This window comes from Doryrhamphus excisus, linkage group LG10 (genome assembly GCF_037039965.1).
Source record: "Doryrhamphus excisus strain RoL-2023G ecotype Guam linkage group LG10, RoL_Dexc_Guam_v1.1, whole genome shotgun sequence".
Lineage (NCBI taxonomy): Eukaryota > Metazoa > Chordata > Actinopteri > Syngnathiformes > Syngnathidae > Doryrhamphus > Doryrhamphus excisus.
The window spans coordinates 8,815,221-8,833,502 of record NC_136366.1 but is presented as its reverse complement, the minus strand read 5'-3'; the positions used below and the strand labels follow the sequence as shown (position 1 = coordinate 8,833,502).

Here is an 18,282-nt window from a genome sequence, read left to right as displayed (position 1 = left end):
AAAAGCAAAATAAGAGCACAAAAAACTTGACAACTCATGAAATCCAAAACTATGGTATCTTCTGGCAATACTATGGCAAATCAATAATCCAAACGCTTGTAGTCAGTCACAGATTTTTGCCACAATATTGCATATTGAAGTATTTGACTTATTTTGCACTAACAGTGTTTATTTGTGAAATGCACCCAGTATATTGGCAGGAAATCCGATATGAAGCTTTTCTAATAATTTTCTGTTTTTTGCTGTTTTTTCTACCATGCTGATATGTTGAGATATCTTCTATTAAGTCCTATATAATATAATATAACGTAACGTAACGTAACGTAACGTAACGTAATATAATATAGTGTAATATAATATAGTGTAATATAATATAGTGTAATATAATATAGTGTAATAAAATAAAATTTAATAAATATAATATTCAATAAAAATAATATAAATAATGTTTAATATAAAATATATATATAATAATATATAAATAATAATAAATATATAACAGTGGTTGCTATACTGTATGTTAGCTTTTGCTGCATTAGCCTTTTGTTTTATGAAATTATTCAAGCCACAGCAGAAAGTCCTGGAAATAATATAATATAATATAATATAATATAATATAATATAATATAATATAATATAATATAATATAATATAATATAATATAATATAATATAATATAATATAATATAATATAATATAATAATGTAGTGTAATAAAATAAAATGAAATAAATATAATATAATATTTAATAAATATAATAGATATAATATAATAATATTTACAAAAAATATATATATTTAATTTAAAAAATAATATAAATAATAATTTGAATATAAAATAATATATAAATATATATATAATAATATATAAATAATAATAAATATATAACAGTGGTTGCTTTACTGTATGTTAGCTTTTGCCGCATTAGCCTTTTGTTTTATGAAATGATTCAAGCCACAGCAGAAAGTCCGTCCATATTGTACCTGAACACACCTCGTAACTACGGAACGTCATTGTTGTTCACGATGTGGGAAGCTGATTACGCATTCCAGCTGAGCCAAGATGAGGCTGTGGGAGGATGAGGTGGTCGAGGCCGGGTCAGAAACACAAACAAAGCGTTGAATGCTTAATGTGAATCTGCATGGAGCGTACAGAAAGCTAGCTAACATCCCTCCAGCACATTCCCCTCCTGTGTCACCTCCTTCCTCCTGCAGGTGTAGATGGGAGAGAACACGGTGTGATACAGGAATGAAAAGAAGTCACGTTTAGGTGTCAGCGTGTTAAAATGCACACCCACAACAACGCATCTGACACTTCCGCAGGAGCGAGAAGAGAAGGAAGAAACGACCCGGTGGAAAAATTCCGAGCTGTCGTATCAGGTTAGGTGTAAGATAGAGGACTTGCGCTTAAATGCGTTCTCTGGCGATTACAATGGCATCGAAGCAGTGAATCATCATCAAATCACAGCCTTTGGACGGAGTCACTCGGTTACTCAGTCGTCAGCCAGCATGCACGTCCGTCATTGCTTCAGCTGTCGTGTGTTTTGCCGCACTCCCGGCCGCCAGCCCCCCCCCCCCATCCTCACTTTGTCACCACCTCTTTGCTCCATCTGCCTAGTCAAGAGAGTTTCACTAGCATCGGCTAGACGGTCTGAGATGGGGCCACCAAACGTTTTGAATTATCACATGCAGATAACAACTTGGTTGTAATATGCATGCCAGGCCACTAGTTGGCGATGCCACGTGGCATCGATCAGGTATCGGAAAATAATTTCGACTTTTAGACTACTAGATTTTACGAGATTTTTCGATACATAGAATTTCACTTAATGTGCTGCCTTTAAATTACAATGGGGTGTTTTTTGCCAACACTGGTGACCACAATAATGATTTCCGCGCCTGTGTGACATCACAAAGGGCCCGTTTTGCCACGCCCTCTGAAACTGAGTGTTTTGAGCCATCCCTAAATTCTTTCAGGGCTCATTTCCAAATGCGCTAACGTCCTAATCTGACACTTTGGCATGGTTTAACACCAGAATACTACATTCGAACTACATTTATAGGTCAGAAAAGTGGAAAAAGCATCATAGGTCCCCTTTTTAAAAACGGATGTTTTCATCCAGGTGTCATGTCCCGTATCAAAAGTGGCTTCTTTGAGAGGATTAAATATGTCTTTATGATGAATTTTTTGACTGATACAACTTGTAGTCCGGAAACTACTGTAGTTTCCAACAGGTTCTATCTTTGACCCATCAATAAATCAAGCCATTTCCCTACTGGGGAATGATGCTAAAACGGCTGATGAGCTTCTTTATTAGCCGCCTCACTCGATTATCTTCCCCATTGTCAATTAGCCCCAAAATAATGTCCAAGCGTTTCCTACTTGTAGTTTCCAGGCGGAGCGTATATAGCTGGTGTGCTTTGGAGACGCTACCATGTGCTCAATCATTCATGGCTTTTGTTTGCTCACATGTAATTATTGCAATATGCAGTGCTCAGGGAAATTGCAGCTTGCAGCATGAAGGTCGTGCGGAGCGGTTGACTGCTCATTCAGCACGCTGAGCAAAACAAACAAGTGCACCGGTGCTAGGAAAAAAAAAAGTGGGAATACAGACAGTGTGACAGTTTTTTTTTTTTTAATGCAAAGTTTGCTTTCAGAGGACAAACCGGTGTTTCATAACTGTGCACCCATGATGACTCACACTGGGATCATAGCAACAAATCCTCAGAGTAGCAATACTTCAGTTTAATATTATCTGTTGTTTTGATATGTATTTATTAAAAAATAACAACTCCATGCCGTGCCTGGAGAAAGTGCATTTCCAATCGGCTTGGCGGGAGACCAAAGCAGAGCTAAACGCGAGTGCAGTGATTGACTTGAATTCATTTAGAGGACGCTAATTGATGCCGATGTTGATTTGCGTCGTCTGTCTGTATTTCTGTCATGTTAACGTCCAAAACAACGGCAAAACATTTCATTGGATAATCAGTACATGTTTGATGCATGTGGCTCACCACCACCACCATCACGACCACCACCTCTAGGCCTGCTGCCACATTCCAGCTCCGCGGTGTTGGGCTCAGGTTGGCCTTGTGGCGACTAAGCGGCCCCCTGGGGGAGGCTTTACCCTTTTTTGCTCAATCTGTGTGCTTCTCGTGTGCTACCAAACTTGTAGCATTTGGCCGCTGCCTGTGTTAATTGGGGGATTAATTGTTAAAAGTTGAACAAATTGGGTTCCGGGATGCTGGGATGATGTTTGTTGCTGGTTCCAGACCAGACCGTGATGAATGAATTGCTACAAAGTAGGATTTTTGTAGCACAGAAAAACTGTTTTTTTTATTATTAGAGCCCCCCAGACATCCAATAACACCCCTATAGTCACCTTTACTCTTTTATTAGCCAATATAGTAGACATAATAAGACTTGTGCTCGATACATGTGTTGCGTGTGGAGGACAGGAAGTGACATTAGGGGTTCAGAGTTGAGTTTTGGCTTGTCCGGTTTACGACCGTGCCTGTTGTGATCGGGTCTGGTGCTTGTCTCACCAAACAATTACTGACACCTTGTGACCAGTGTAGAATTTTTTTTTCCGGTTTACATAAAAACTTTTGCCTTGGTTTGCGTACATTTTCTGGTTAGTGTACAATATGCCGTTGGTTGCGTTGCGTTATTAATTGTGAAACCATAAAAATAAAATGTGTTAACATTTTTGGCAGTCCGGAACCGGATTGGTTGGATTTTTTTTTTTTTTTTTACATACTTTTTTTGATTCATTTTCTTTGTTTACACACTTTGCCTAGCGGTCACTGGCGCAGCTAGCGAGCTAGCCACTCTCGCTTCTGGTCTTCCAACTTCAAATGTGGCTTTTTTTTATGATGATGGACAAAATTCCAAAAAAGTGCACTTCCCCTTTAAGCAGTATCAATAGTGATTGGTTGGTTATTGTTGTCGATGTCGATGTGAACCATGGTAGAAGATCGATGGATGGATGATACCATTTTCTGCTGTTTTCCCGCAAATACCAGCTAAATCCAAAAGTTCGGCATCAGACCTGACCTGGGTGACAGTCCACTTTCCCGATGTCGTGTTCATGAGTGGGAACATGACAGTGGAATTTCCAAGCTTATTTGTATTATTGACTCCCTTTGTGCTTTGACATTCTGTCACATTTGAATTACCCTTGACTCATTAATGTCATTACCGTAATGGTAATCCAGCATAATTATGTAATTACTCAGCCATAGTTCATGCCTAGGCTGTGTGACACATGTTTTTTCCCCCCTTCTGTCTTGCTCACACGCTGCATTTTGATACCGTTGCAACGTGGTTGCGTAATGATTCCCACCCACCCACTACACTGCAGCAACAGCAGCGGTATCGGGGTGTAATGTTACCAATTCCAGGAGCTGGCGACACGGCGGCCATGGTGGATTGTTCCTTGCTGACAATCTGATTTCCTGATAGGGAGGGCTATGAATGCACGTTGCATGGAATTGCATAAAGGCATCACGTTATTACTTCAAATCCAGTGTTGGATCAAAGTGATGTAAATTTTACAGCTTTTATTTAAGAGCTCAGAGATTTCCGAATGTGAAGCTTTTGGTTCTCCAGCTTTGTCAACTGATCCGAGAGAGAGAGAGAGAGAGAGAGAGAATGGGAGCCAGCTGAGCCAAGGAACTAAATGACTTCTAACTGCATTACGTAGACTACATTTGCCCTCCGCTAAAGCATTGTCTGACTGTATTTGCACACACACAGTTATGTAAACATTCTGAAGGTGCTGATCATCTGTCTTACCATGACTCAGCGTATTGACCTTAAGTCCAAAACAAACAAAAAGTCTCCTCGGTTGGTTGTGAAAGTACCGTCAGTAACTCGGCAGAACTTGTGAAAGTCGTTGGTGCCTTGGTTAGCATCATTTATCTGTTCCGGAAGGTCCGACTCAATCCAAAACAGACTCTAACCAAGTCAAGTGTAACGAGAAAACGTGTAATAGAAAATCTTAATAGATTGCAGTATATTGTAATATATTTTTTTATATTTTCTCATGGGCTGCAAGGCAGTCGAGCGGTTAGCATGCAGGCCTCACAGCCAGGACACCTGAGTTCAATTCCAAGCTCTGCTATCTCTGGGTGGCCTTAAGTCCAAAACAAACAAAAAGTATCTTCGGTATCATCAGTAACTCAGCAGAACTTGTGAAAATCATTGGTGCCTTGGTTAGCATCATTTATCTGTTCCAGAAGGTCCAACTCAATCCAAAACAGACTCTAACCAAGGCAAGTGTAACGAGAAAACGTGTAATAGAAATTCTTAGTAGATTGCAGTATATTGTAATATATTTTTAAATATTTTCTCATGGGCTACACGGCGGTAGAGCGGTTAGCGCGCAGACCTCACGGCTAGGAGACCCGAGTTCAATTCCACCCTCGGCCATCTCTGTGTGGCCTTAAGTCCAAAACAAACAAGTACCATCAGTAACTTGGCAGAACTTGTGAAAATAGTTGGTGACTTGGTTAGCATAATTTATCTGTTCCAGAAGGTCCGACTCAATCCAAAACCGACTCTAACCAAGGCAAGTGTAACGAGAAAACGTGTAATAGAAATTCTTAGTAGATTGTAGTATATTGTAATATTTTGTTTATATTTTCTCATGGGCTGCACGGCGGTAGAGCGGTTAGCGCGCAGACCTCACAGCTAGGAGACCCGAGTTCAATTCCGCCCTCGGCCATCTCTGTGTGGCCTTAAGTCCAAAACAAACAAGTACCATCAGTAACTTGGCAGAACTTGTGAAAATAGTTGGTGACTTGGTTAGCATCATTTATCTGTTCCAGAATGTCCAACTCAATTCGAAACAGACTCTAACCAAGGCAAGTGTAACGAGAAAACGTGTAATAGAAATTTTTTGTAGATTGCAGTATATTGTAATATATTTTTTTATATTTTCTCATGGGTTGCACGGTGGATGAGCGTTTAGCGCGCATGCCTCACAGCTAGGAGACCCGAGTTCAATTCCACCCTTGGCCATCTCTGTGTGGAGTTTGCATGTTCTCCCCGTGCATGCGTGGGTTTTCTCCGGGTACTCCGGTTTCCTCCCACATTCCAAAAACATGCTAGGTTAATTGGCCACTCCAAATTGTCCATAGGTATGAATGTGAGTGTGAATGGTTGTTTGTCTATATGTGCCCTGTGATTGGCTGGCCACCAGTCCAGGGTGTACCCCGCCTCTCGCCCAAAGACAGCTGGGATAGGCTCCAGCACCCCCGCGACCCTTGTGAGGATAAGCGGTAGAAAATGAATGAATATTTTCTCATTGTACTTTTCTTCAACTCTATTCTCGTCCTATTGTCGTAGTCGTTTCCATGACGAGTGAATGGATGACGGGCAGCGTGCCAACGTACTTTGCGATTCTGGGAAAACGACTTAGGGTGGGAGTTCCTGGTGATTCCCTAGCAAAAGTTCCTATTTTGCCGGGTTTCCATTGGTTGGCTATGTGTTTTCCTGTAATCCTGCTAACTAACCAACTCCGTGCTTGATGGAGGTGATTAAGTTCTAATCACCCTTCTGTTAACATTGGCCATTTTTTGACCTTTTTCTTCTCTGGCTTGGTGAATAATGCATGAATCTTAATGACCAAATTCAGGCATATTATGCAGGAGGTGGCTGTTCCCAAAGTTCACTGTGATTCGGCGCTGATCCAAATAGGAGATTTTCGACTACTGAGTCGTTTTTCGACCCGGTGGGTGGCTGCACAGAGAGAGTGCTGAATCATGCGTGAGGATGAAAAGCGAGGAAGGCTGCGTGCGTGTGTGTGCGTTACTTTTTGATTTGTGTGTATCTGCAGCAGCGACGCTATTACTTTTCCCTGATTGATTTCCTCCTGTTGTTCCTCTTCCTATCTGTAATTACAGCTTGTAAAATGATGCCGAATTAAGCTTTTTTTTTTTTCTGGTGTAGTCATTTTTCTTTGCATTTTCCATGCAATTGACCTGTGCTCCATTAAAGGGCCAGCTACACGCTATTCATCACAGGAGCAGCTGCAGGCGCCGCTATCTTCACAGAATCTGCGTGAAAAGTCCTGTCCACAAAGTATACCTCACACGTGTCATGCAGTGACATTTTGAGGAGGCGAACTCAAAAGCCTGCCCGGCCTTATTAGCATTTTTTGCTCAAAATGCCATTTAGTGGCAAGACACACAAACAAGAGGGCCGACAGAAGGCGGGACTCCGCCTGTGAGAAAGCAGAGCCGTCGGCTGACTGTTTGCCTGATTTGATGCGACGTCTGTGTGCATGTGCGAGTCTGCACTGCGTCACGTTTGGATCCATAAGACCACGTGGCCTCCGACTGGCACGTATAACTGATCTTTTTTTTTTTTTAATGCTCAGAATCGTACATGCAGGTCAGATCTTGAATGTAGGAATAGGCGGCTGCCATTTGCATTCTGGGGTGGGGGGGGCCAAATAAATCCTTGAACAAAGGGAAAATAAATGTTAAAATGTGAGTTAGAAGGCATTTTTTAGGGACCTATGAAATCCGCTTTATTTTTTTTATTTTATTGCCAGTAGCCACGTTTACATGAGGAGGTTTTCTCTTTCCGAATAACCTTTCCGAAAACAATGGTATACATGGAAAGGAATATTCCAATCTCTTGTCTACATGTGCCGCTATAATCAAACAGAATAGTCAATGGGGCATGCCCAGTAAAACGTAAACATCAACATCACGTGATACCGACTTCCCCGCATTTTTCTTTCACTTGTTGGAATAACTCCATATTGCTAGTTTTTCCTTCACCCAGAAATTATTTTGATCAAAAACAAACTTTCCGCAGCAGTTCAGTGCCGATTGCTGGCCTCCATTTTTAAAACTGAATAACGTCTGGAGCTGCGTGTTACGTCATATCTGAACATGCGCTGAAAGATCGCACCCGGGATAAATTTAAACAGGAAAAGATCAAATTCAATCTTGCTAATATTTTATAATTAAACTCGGGACATGTTTTATATAGATATATATTTTATTTTTTAATAAAACTGGACTTGGGACTAAAGTATAGAAGAGTTTCATGCACACGAAAGCTGCTTGCCAACCGCCAATAAACAACAGAAGAAGAAAAACACCACTAAGAAGAACGCACCCTGACAACTTTCCGTTCAATCAATCGGATTGGGGAAAGGAATATTCCACCCCCGTGAATCCGATTATATATTCAATTGGATTGGCACTTTTCTTCCGGAATGAGGTGTATACAAAGGTTAGATTCTTTCCGTTTGAGCGAATAAACCGAATGCAATTGGAATATTTGGGTCCATGTATACGTGGCTACTGATTGTCTGCTTTCTTGTGTCAGCGAATAACATGAATATTAGCCAAACTTTTTTTCGCTACAAAATCCTCAACAATCAATCATATTGTGGTTAAAGAACACATAGTTTCAGATGCAATCGTTTAATTAATTTTCAATTCAAATGAAGACTGAATCAACCAAGTGGTGCCGCCGATGAGCCAAAAGTCAAGGCTGCTGCAGCAAGCTTGTGCATTTTTAATGTCCCCTGTCGAAGAAAGAACTTTGTGATGGGTAGCCGGGGCATCGTGCTGCACAGCAAACAAAAGCTCTGATTTGTTGAGGACACGCTTGAGGACCAGTGGAGATGTTTGCTCATGGGTCAGGTGAGGGTGGTCGGGTGGGGAGGCACGTGTTAGTTGTCCAATGAAAGGGAAGGCCAAGCTTGTGAACAGCGATTTATATATATTTACATATATGTAGGATTTATTTGAAGTACATGATTGCATTATTTGATATATATTTATTACCTAACCTCCTTAATGGCAAAGTGGTTCTTCGAGATTTTTGTAGGATTTTTTTGCGAATAGAAAAAAATTAGGGAGGTCCGATATTGGCTTTTTTGCTGCAAATCGATATGTCGATATTGTCTAATGTTCAATTTCCAATACTGACATGTGTAACATGACATATCTCATAATCGAGGAAAAAAATCAATAATTAAAAAAATTATAATTAAAAAGGGGGGCACGGTAGTAGAGTGGTTAGCGCGCAAACCTCACAGCTAGGAGACCAGGGTTCAATTCCACCCTCGGCCATCTCTGTGTGGAGTTTGCATGTTCTCCCCGTGCATGCGTGGGTTTTCTCCGGGTACTCCGGTTTCCTCCCACATTCCAAAAACATGCTAGGTTAATTGGCGACTCCAAATTGTCCATAGGTATGAATGTGAGTGTGAATGGTTGTTTGTCTATATGTGCCCTGTGATTGGCTGGCCACCAGTCCAGGGTGTACCCTGCCTCTCGCCCAAAGACAGCTGGGATAGGCTCCAGCACCCCCGCGACCCTTGTGAAAATGAATGAATGAATAATTAAAAGAAAAAAAAAATATTTAAAAAATGTAAATTTTTTAAAGATTGTTGCACTCTCCTCCAGAGCTTGTTAAAAGGCTCAGGTCTGCCCGACTCCCTGGAAAAAACGTTTTTGCTCTTGCACCATATAGAGGTGATTCTCCCAAAAGAGGTACCGGCGGGGATGCCATCACCTGGAGGCGTGACGTACAGGCGACAGCCATTTCAAGCTGCACCCATACTGCTAATGCATTGAATAAACAGGAGGAAAACTGAAAAGCTGCTGCACCTTTGCTTGAGGCCACAAACTAATTACACAAAGAAAACGTGGCTGTTCACAATTTATCTTGTCAGCGGGATGAAAAGATGCAAATGCGGTGCTTGTCAACAAGAGAAAGAAAGCCGTGGCAGTCATCCGCTCTTACTTGCTCAGCCAACTGGCGTAATAGTGTAAGAACACGCCCGTGGAGCTTGATGAAAAATGCACGAGCGAAGAGGAGGACGTAGCATTAAGTCACTGTTGTAGAGCCAAGTGCTCAGAAGCACTGGACAGGAAAACTTGCTTCCATGCATGTCGCAGTGTTGAATTAAATGTCTTGTAGTGCATATTCGAACCCTTCAGCTCCAGAGGAGCTGCACACAAAAGGGAGAACATTTGACAAAGCTGCTGTGTTGCCTGTGCTATTATTGCATTGCATTGACTTGAAATTTCTTACTCAGCTCAACACGTTTTTACAAAACACCGACTGAAACTTGATGGTATTTAAGCATCTTACCACGGAATTTGGTACACAACCTTTGGGGATTGACAAGCACATGGGTGTGAAACATGCCTGCCATCACGCAAATCATTGTTACTTCCACCAGGAAGTACGCTGTCAATTCTAACATGTGAGTCTATATTATTTATGTCTGTTATATTGGTTAATACAAGTGTAAAGGTGACTATAGGGGTGTTATTTCAAGTCGAGAGGGTTAAAAAAAACGTACTTAAATGGAGGTTTTCTATGCTTTGACTAGAACAATATTCCATTTGTTAAGATGGAATCTTAGTTATTGCAGTCGGGTCTGAAAGCAGTTCTTAAGCCCCCCTAAATAATTTGATATTTTCATTGTTTTTTTTATTTGATATTTTTTTTATATATATAGTTTTGTTTTTTTGTTTTTTTTTTACAAAAAAAACCTGACAAATTTCACAATAGGGCAAAAGCAGGCTAATAAGCAAGCCAATAAGCAGGCTAATACTAGCCTACTGCTACTACTGCTAGTAGTAGGATTACTAATCAGAAGAATAATTTTGCTGATAGTAATAATAATAGGATAATTAATAATATAATAATGATTTTTTTACATTTTTTATAGATTTTTTTAACGAAAAAATATTTGACAAATTGTATATAATAGGGCATAAGCAGGCTAATACTAGCCTACTACTACTAGTAGTACTACTAGTTATAATCAGAAGAAGAATAATGATGATAGTAATAATAGGCTAATTAATAATATAATAATGTTTTTTTTATCGATTTTTTTTTACAAAAAAAATCTCTGACAAATTTCATTCAATAGGGCAAAAGCAGGCTAATAAGCAAGCCAATAAGCAGGCTAATACTAGCCTACTACTAGTACTAGTAGTAATAATCAGAAGAAGAATAATGATGATAGTAATAATAAAAGGCTAATTAATAATATAATAATGATTATTATATCATTGATCACTGTCCACTGGACAGAATGGTTGCAGAGCTTGAGCAGCGGTTTTGCAGTGTAGATTGTGTGTACTTGTGTACATTTAATTGTGGCCTAAAACAATTGAGTATCTCTACTAAATCTGTCCAAAAGTGGGAAAGTTATATCCCGGTTCTTGTTCCTTATTTGGTTTTTGGAATTTTTGGAATGTCTACTACATTCATTCATATCTTATGCCTCTCATGGGGCTAAGCCCCCCCCCCCCACTGTCCTCAGAACCTAGTGACGCCCCTGGCTGCTGCTAGTCAGAAGAGTAATCTGCTTATTACGCCGATTATTCGATTCCAAATATGAACTTTTGCCGGCCTATTGTTGTGTGGCAGGAGTAAAGGCGTGTTAATCAATCATCTCCCTTCCTGCTGTTTATTATTTAAGGCATACAAACTGCCGAGTAGACATCAGTACGCTGACGTGTAATTCATAAGTAAGACATACATAAGTAAGTCAGCCAGTTCATCCTGCACACAATGATCGCACATATAACGTCTCTCTGTGGGCTCCTCCTGTCCAGTTTTGTCTTGCAGACAGAAATGAGGCCTTTCCTGCATCCTTGTGTTTTAACACACGCCTCTGTGACGATGATGTGCCCGGAGTGGCGTTCTCGCTCGCCAAGCTGAGGGGTGGGGAACTCACTCTTGGCCCGAGGGGCGGAAAATCCCAGACGCTTGGCGCCTGAGAGAGCCAATTTTTTTTCCCCCCTTTCTCTCCTGTAGATTCTCCTTTTGCCAAATGTTCACCCAGCGCTTCCTTCCATTGTTGTTTACTCACCTGAACCACCACAAGAGAGTTGATCATCTGTTTAAGTGGACTGGACGGTAGAACCTCGGGCTTCAACTTTCACAGCAAAGACAGCAAATATGAAGGTCCCCTAACATGAAGAATGGACATTTTAATAACAAACCCAGTACCCCCACAATCACACTTACGGACCATTAAGGTCTCCAGTTGCCCCAGCAGTCATGTTGTTGGACTTTGGGAGGAAAGCCATGTAGAAGCACTTTTTTTTTTTTTTTTTTTTTTTTTTTTTTTTACACAGCCATTCTGTCCCTCGGTTCAGGTTACTTCACATTCAATTGCAAAAGACAAGTGTGCAGAGTTAGGAGCGGGAGACGGACGGACAAACAGAGAAACGTTGACAGCGAGAGGACACTGGAAGTCTTACGCAATAGCAGAAACATTTTCTGGAAAGAGAATTCATCTATTGTTTTTTTTTTTTTTTTTTTTAAAGGATGCAATTCGTACCATCCTGAGCTATCTCTCTCTCGCCTGGGGGGCGTGGATGTGTTTCGGCAGCCCCTCAGCAGTCACACTAAATCAACATCTGCTCCGTCATCCAGCAGCTGCTGCTTTATTTTTGGCAGTCAGGCAACCGGAGTATATATTTTTAATTTTAACCATCCACACATCCTGAGTTTTGTATAAAGTTGACTCAATGAGAGACCCCCCCACCACACCCCCACCCTGGGCCGCATCGTGTACACTCTACAGATGGATGACAGCTATAGTCTTGAGAGGGGGGCTAAAGTGATAAGTGTGGAGATTAGGCTAATCTGGGTTATTTTGGATCGCTGGTGTGTTGGTGGTGTGTCAGAGCCTATAGGGAGGGGTCTTCAGGTGGTGGGCTTTCTCCTGATTTTTTGCAATGCAAGCAGAACACCCTCCCCCCCCAACGAAAAACCCTCACCACCCGCACACTGGACTCGGTTATTTTATTATAAGATTCCGACAAGTAGTACCGCTTACTTTGATAATGACTTTTACTTGCGAATGACCAATTAGCTATTAGCTGTTAGCGTTTTTACTTACCGAGAGTTAATGTTGCGCTTGATGTGTGCAAGCAGCCTCTATCAATCTGCCAAGATGGCTCCTATGATCGCTGTTTACATCAATCAAATGCTATTCATTTTGTAATTTGCGATCATAATGATCTGCATGAGCTGTTGTCGCATTATGGACGTGATTAGATGACAAGATCAAGGATTTGTCAATCTCCAGCCAGTCTTTTTTTATGCCGCTTATCCTTCTTGGGTGGTGGGGGGTATGCTGGAGCCTATCCCAGCTGACTTGGGGTGAGAGGCGGGGTACATTCATTGTAGTGGTTGTTTGTATTGTTCAAAAAAATGCATAAAAAATCAACAGTAGCAAGGGATTAGATGACATAACAGGACAAAAAATTTCCACATGGCACAAACATCCGCGTAAGAGCTGAGTAAAGTGCAAAGTATGAAGTGCTGGACTTCAGTGAAATTATAAACTGGGCTCATTCAGCATGAATGAAACATATCATAGTAGAAGTATTAATGGAAGACACCTTTAGGACTGCAACTAATGGTTATTTTCTTTGTTCATTAATCTGAAGTTTGTGGTTACGATTAATCTAATAATCCGTTACAGTAAAGTAACATTTGCAGCGTAAACATTGCGGTGTTTGGTGTTTCAGTCATTTCTCAGCATATATCCTGAAATTTCTCTGATTATTCACAGATGCTGTTCAGTGGAAAAGGGGAATTTATTTGTCTTTTCCGTACGGGTGATTAGAATCACACAGAGGACCCCGCAGGCTTTTTTTTTTTAAAGGGTGCGTCCTGCCTGTAAACCCTGACGGGAAGGGTTCATCTTACTGATGTTAACATGAGCACAGCGGGTCATCCTGTGCAATCCAGTCAAATCCCTCCTGCTCTCACATGGGCACTAATCTCCCCTGACTGCCTTCTTAGCACAAACACAACTTAGGCTAAAACGCTCACCATCTTGCCCCCTTTTCTCTCTCTGATGACATATTTGCAAAAACAGCATTTCCTTTTCTGGATGGAGTTTCTCAAGTTCTTTTGCAGAGTCACGAGTTAGCAGTTCTTCTCAAGAAAACATTAGAATGTATTTAGTGAGTTATTAAAGACTCACCGGAGAAGCTCCATCCATTTTTGTATACAGTTCATGGACATAAATATTGGCATGCAAAAGATGCCGATGGCTGTAGGCGACCTCCTGATGTTTTATATAAATTCCACACAAAGGCGGTAATTAACACCCCATCCTCTTTGTGGTTTTGATAAATAGAACTAGTTACCAGGATTGATTGGTATGATTAATCACATCTTGAAGCAATTGAGACAAAATGGAGTCCACCATTTGCCGCACCCGCTGTTGGTTCAGTCTCAAGTCGTTTGTTGTCCAAAGAAGACAACATTACGTTGAGCTACAGCAGCTCTGCCCACAAGAATTCCATCTTCATTCCCATTCCAAATAACAGTTAAATACCGTATTTTCCGGACTATAAGAAGCACTTTTTTTCATAGGTTGGCTGTTCCTGTGACTTATACTCCAGAGCGACTTATAAATGAAAAAACTGTTTATGTTATATAAACACTGGACACCTTTTCTGTTCATGTTTATTTTTTGTGTAGCTAATAACCATTGTTATACTGCCCTTGCAGTGCGTTTCTTTATGCAAAGCTTGGAAGCTAGCTTAACAGTCGAAAGTGTTCCAATAAACGAACAAGGTTTGTCTTTTCTTGGCCTTTACTGGGGTAATTCTTCTAAGACTGTAAAACTGTACAGAAACAAACACAGTGTAGTGCTTGGTTACCGGGTACATAATTCACCGCGGAACGATCGATAAGGGAGTGGTTGCCACCCGGAGGGGTGGGCGCTTCCTGTTGTGGTTGCAAGGTGTGCGGTTATGCTTCACGTAGCGAAGAGTGTGAGTTAATGTTTGTGAGAAGAATAAAGTTTTCTCCCAAGTTCGACACCCCGCCGCAGAATGGCGCTTCAACGGCACCAAATACCATATATATAATATATATTACCATATACATTACATACAGCGATATGATACAAAGAATAATCAACAATAAGAGTAAAGCTAGCATAATAGCTACGATCTACAAGTTAGCCACAACTAGCATCACACTTAGTAAACTTATACAACGATACGAAGTCGTACAATTACGTTTCTAATGACAAACAATTTAAATGACGTTATATGTTACTCACAGACATATAGACTACAGGGCAAAAGAGTAATGGATCGTATACCGTAACGACAAGTTTGTGGCGAGGGATCGAGGTGAACAGCAGACAACAAAAATGCAGTGGATTATTACGTACACTAGGTGTCGCCAAACCAACAGCCAAACAATACAACTTATTAAGGGCAGCACAATTGTGTTAGCATATCTTACACAAGTAGTTTGTAAAATAAATTACCCGCAAAAAATGCGACTTATACTCCAGTGCGACTAATGTATGATTTTTTCTACCTAATTATGCATTTTTGGCATTGTGCGACTTATAATCCAGTGTGACTTATAGTCCAGAAAATAGGGTAATATCAATGAATGCATTGTTAGATAGTCCCCATTTAACAACAATCTGACTAAATTCTCAGCCTTAAAGCTCCCCTCCAGTGCCTTATCTCCTTTCCCGCATCCACCCTCTCTGTCGTCAAACCTGAGAAAGCTAATTCACTTCCTGGAATGATGTTGTCAAACTGTCAGACGTGCATAACAATTGCAGAGAAAATGGGTCATGTGGGAAAACAGTTGTTCTCGGGCCCGTTGGCAGCTTTTGGAGACAATATGTCCACACAAATCGCCGCTCAGCCGTCTTCTCTCTCTTTGCTTTTGTCGGTCTCAGGTGACAGCCCGTGTGGGCCGAATTTGCTGACGTCAAGCGAGCAAACATGCCGCTACGAATCGATAGAATGGCTTCACCTGCTGCCCCTCCAGTGCATACATTAGCTGCCTACAATAACGACCTCCATATTGTGTTTCCTTGCCTGTGGAGGACTTGGCACCCCACGAGTGTACGCATGTGGCGTCACACAGCACGCTAATGTCTTGCACTGGTCGCCATTGCGGTATATCCACACAATGTCTGAATGTCAACTCGAGGATGGGATGGGGTCGTCCGCGTGGGCTTCCTGCACCCTCCAGAGGACGCCGCCTCACGCCCATGCAGCTCTGCAGATTAAGGCAGAACAGAAGTGTTGAGGTTATCACGCTCACACGACCAAAATAGATGCAGAGCTGGGTGAGGCAGCGGGCAAGGGAGCGGGGCTGGCGCCGTATAGCGCAATGTGCTTAGTGCAGGAACATGAGGAAACTGCTGACGGACACACAAGCGGATGCAACAAAGGGGAAAATAGTGTATAGTAGCAGAGTGACATAACGTGCAAAATGTGGGATTTCTAAGTAGATTCATTTCAATCAAATCATTTCCAAAATTGATATCCGTTTACATAAAATTGTCTGTAATTATCACGCCTGAAAGATTGACAACCCCCTGGTCTACATAAAGGAGCGCTCGGCTGGTTTTAAGCACTGACTACAAAAATGGTAGTGGTAGTTATTCTAATATGGTGGGTCAGTTTTGCAAATATCACATGTCTGTGAATGCACCACGTGTTGTGCTGCCACAGGTTATCATGCCATGTTTGTGGCGACTTTGTCAAGACTTAATGTGCCACCCATCCGACACACAGCTGCAGATATCTGCTGGAGAAGAATGTTGTTTTGCAAACAGTCCCTTTTTAAATAGAAGATATCAGATAAGTTTGAATTGCAGAATATTCTGAAAGGGGATATTTGTTGATATTTGATATTTATAAACATGCGCAAATGTTAAGAATATTGGTCAATATCCCCGCAAAAATGCAGTTTGAACTTTGCCCTGGAGAGCTTTGAATCTGTGTCATACATCAACTAGCACTGCTTTGCATGCTGGATTTTTGGTTTTCAGCAAACAGGAAGTGGTCTTGGTCTTCAAAACTTTGTCCTGTGTCCTTCAGTCAATTCCAATGTCTACTGTATATTGGTTTCCAGTGTATATTACACATACATGTACAGTAATTGCATTCTCAATAGAGGTTTCCTTCTGGTTCTATTGTAATGGAAACGTAGGAATACAATGCAAGATGCATTAAGTATCCATACAGTGAAGAAAATAAGTATTTGAACACCCTGCTATTTTGCTATTTCTCCCACTTAGAAATCATGGAGGGGTCTGAAATTTTCATCGTAGGTGCATGTCCACTGTGAGAGAGATAAACTAAAAAGAAAAATCCAGAAATCACAATGCATGATTTTTTAACAATTTATTTGTGTGATACAGCTGCAAATAAGTATTTGAACACCTGTGTATCATCTAGAATTCTGACCCTGAAAGACCTGTTAGTCTGCCCATTAGAAGTCCATCTGCACTCCATGTATCATCCTGAATCAGATGCACCTGTTTGAGGTCGTTAGCTGCATAAAGACACCTGTCCACCCCATACAATCAGTAAGACTTTAACTTGTAACATGGCGAAGACCAAAGAGCTGTCCAAAGACACCAGAGACAAAATTGTACACCTCCACAACGCTGGAAAGGGCTACGGAGCAATTACCAAGCAGCTTGGTGAAAAAAGGTCCACTGTTGGAGCTATCATTAGAAAATGGAAGAAGCTAAACATGACGGTCAATCTCAATCGGAGTGGAGCCCCATGCAAGATATCACCTCGTGGGGTCTCAATGATTCTAAGAAAGGTGAGGAATCAGCCCAGAACTACACGACAGGACTTGGTCAATGACCTGAAAAGAGCTGGGACCACCGTTTCCAAGGTTACTGTAGGTAATACACTAAGACGTCATGATGTGAAATCATGCATGGCACGAAAGGTTCCCCTGCTTAAACCAGCACATGTCAAGGCCCGTCTTAAGTTTGCATATGACCATTTGGATGATACAGAGGAGTCATGGGAGAAAGTTTTATGGTCAGATGAGACCAAAATAGAACTTTTTGGTCATAATTCCAATAAGCGTGTTTGGAGGAAGAAGAATGAAGAGTACAATCCGAAGAACACCATCCCTACTGTGAAGCATGGGGGTGGTAGCATCATGCTTTGGGGGTGTTTTTCTGCACATGGGACAGGACGAGTGCACTGCATTAAAGAGAGGATGACTGGGGCCGTGTATTGTGAGATTTTGGGGAACAACCTCCTTCCCTCTGTCAGAGCATTGAAGATGGGTCGTGGCTGGGTCTTCCAACACGACAACGACCCGAAGCACACAGCCAGGAAAACCAAGGAGTGGCTCCGTAAGAAGCATATCAAGGTTCTAGCATGGCCCAGCCAGTCTCCAGACCTGAACCCAATCGAAAATCTTTGGAGGGAGCTCAAACTCCGTGTTTCTCAGCGACAGCCCAGA

At 41.4% G+C, this 18,282-nt stretch overlaps 1 protein-coding gene across 1 annotated transcript in view; it reads left to right on the top strand.

Annotated features, from left to right (window-relative positions):
* hcn1 (hyperpolarization activated cyclic nucleotide-gated potassium channel 1) overlaps positions 1 to 18,282 on the top strand; it is a 67,966-nt gene that overhangs the window by 9,101 nt on the left and 40,583 nt on the right. The gene's annotated exons all lie outside the window — the stretch shown is intronic.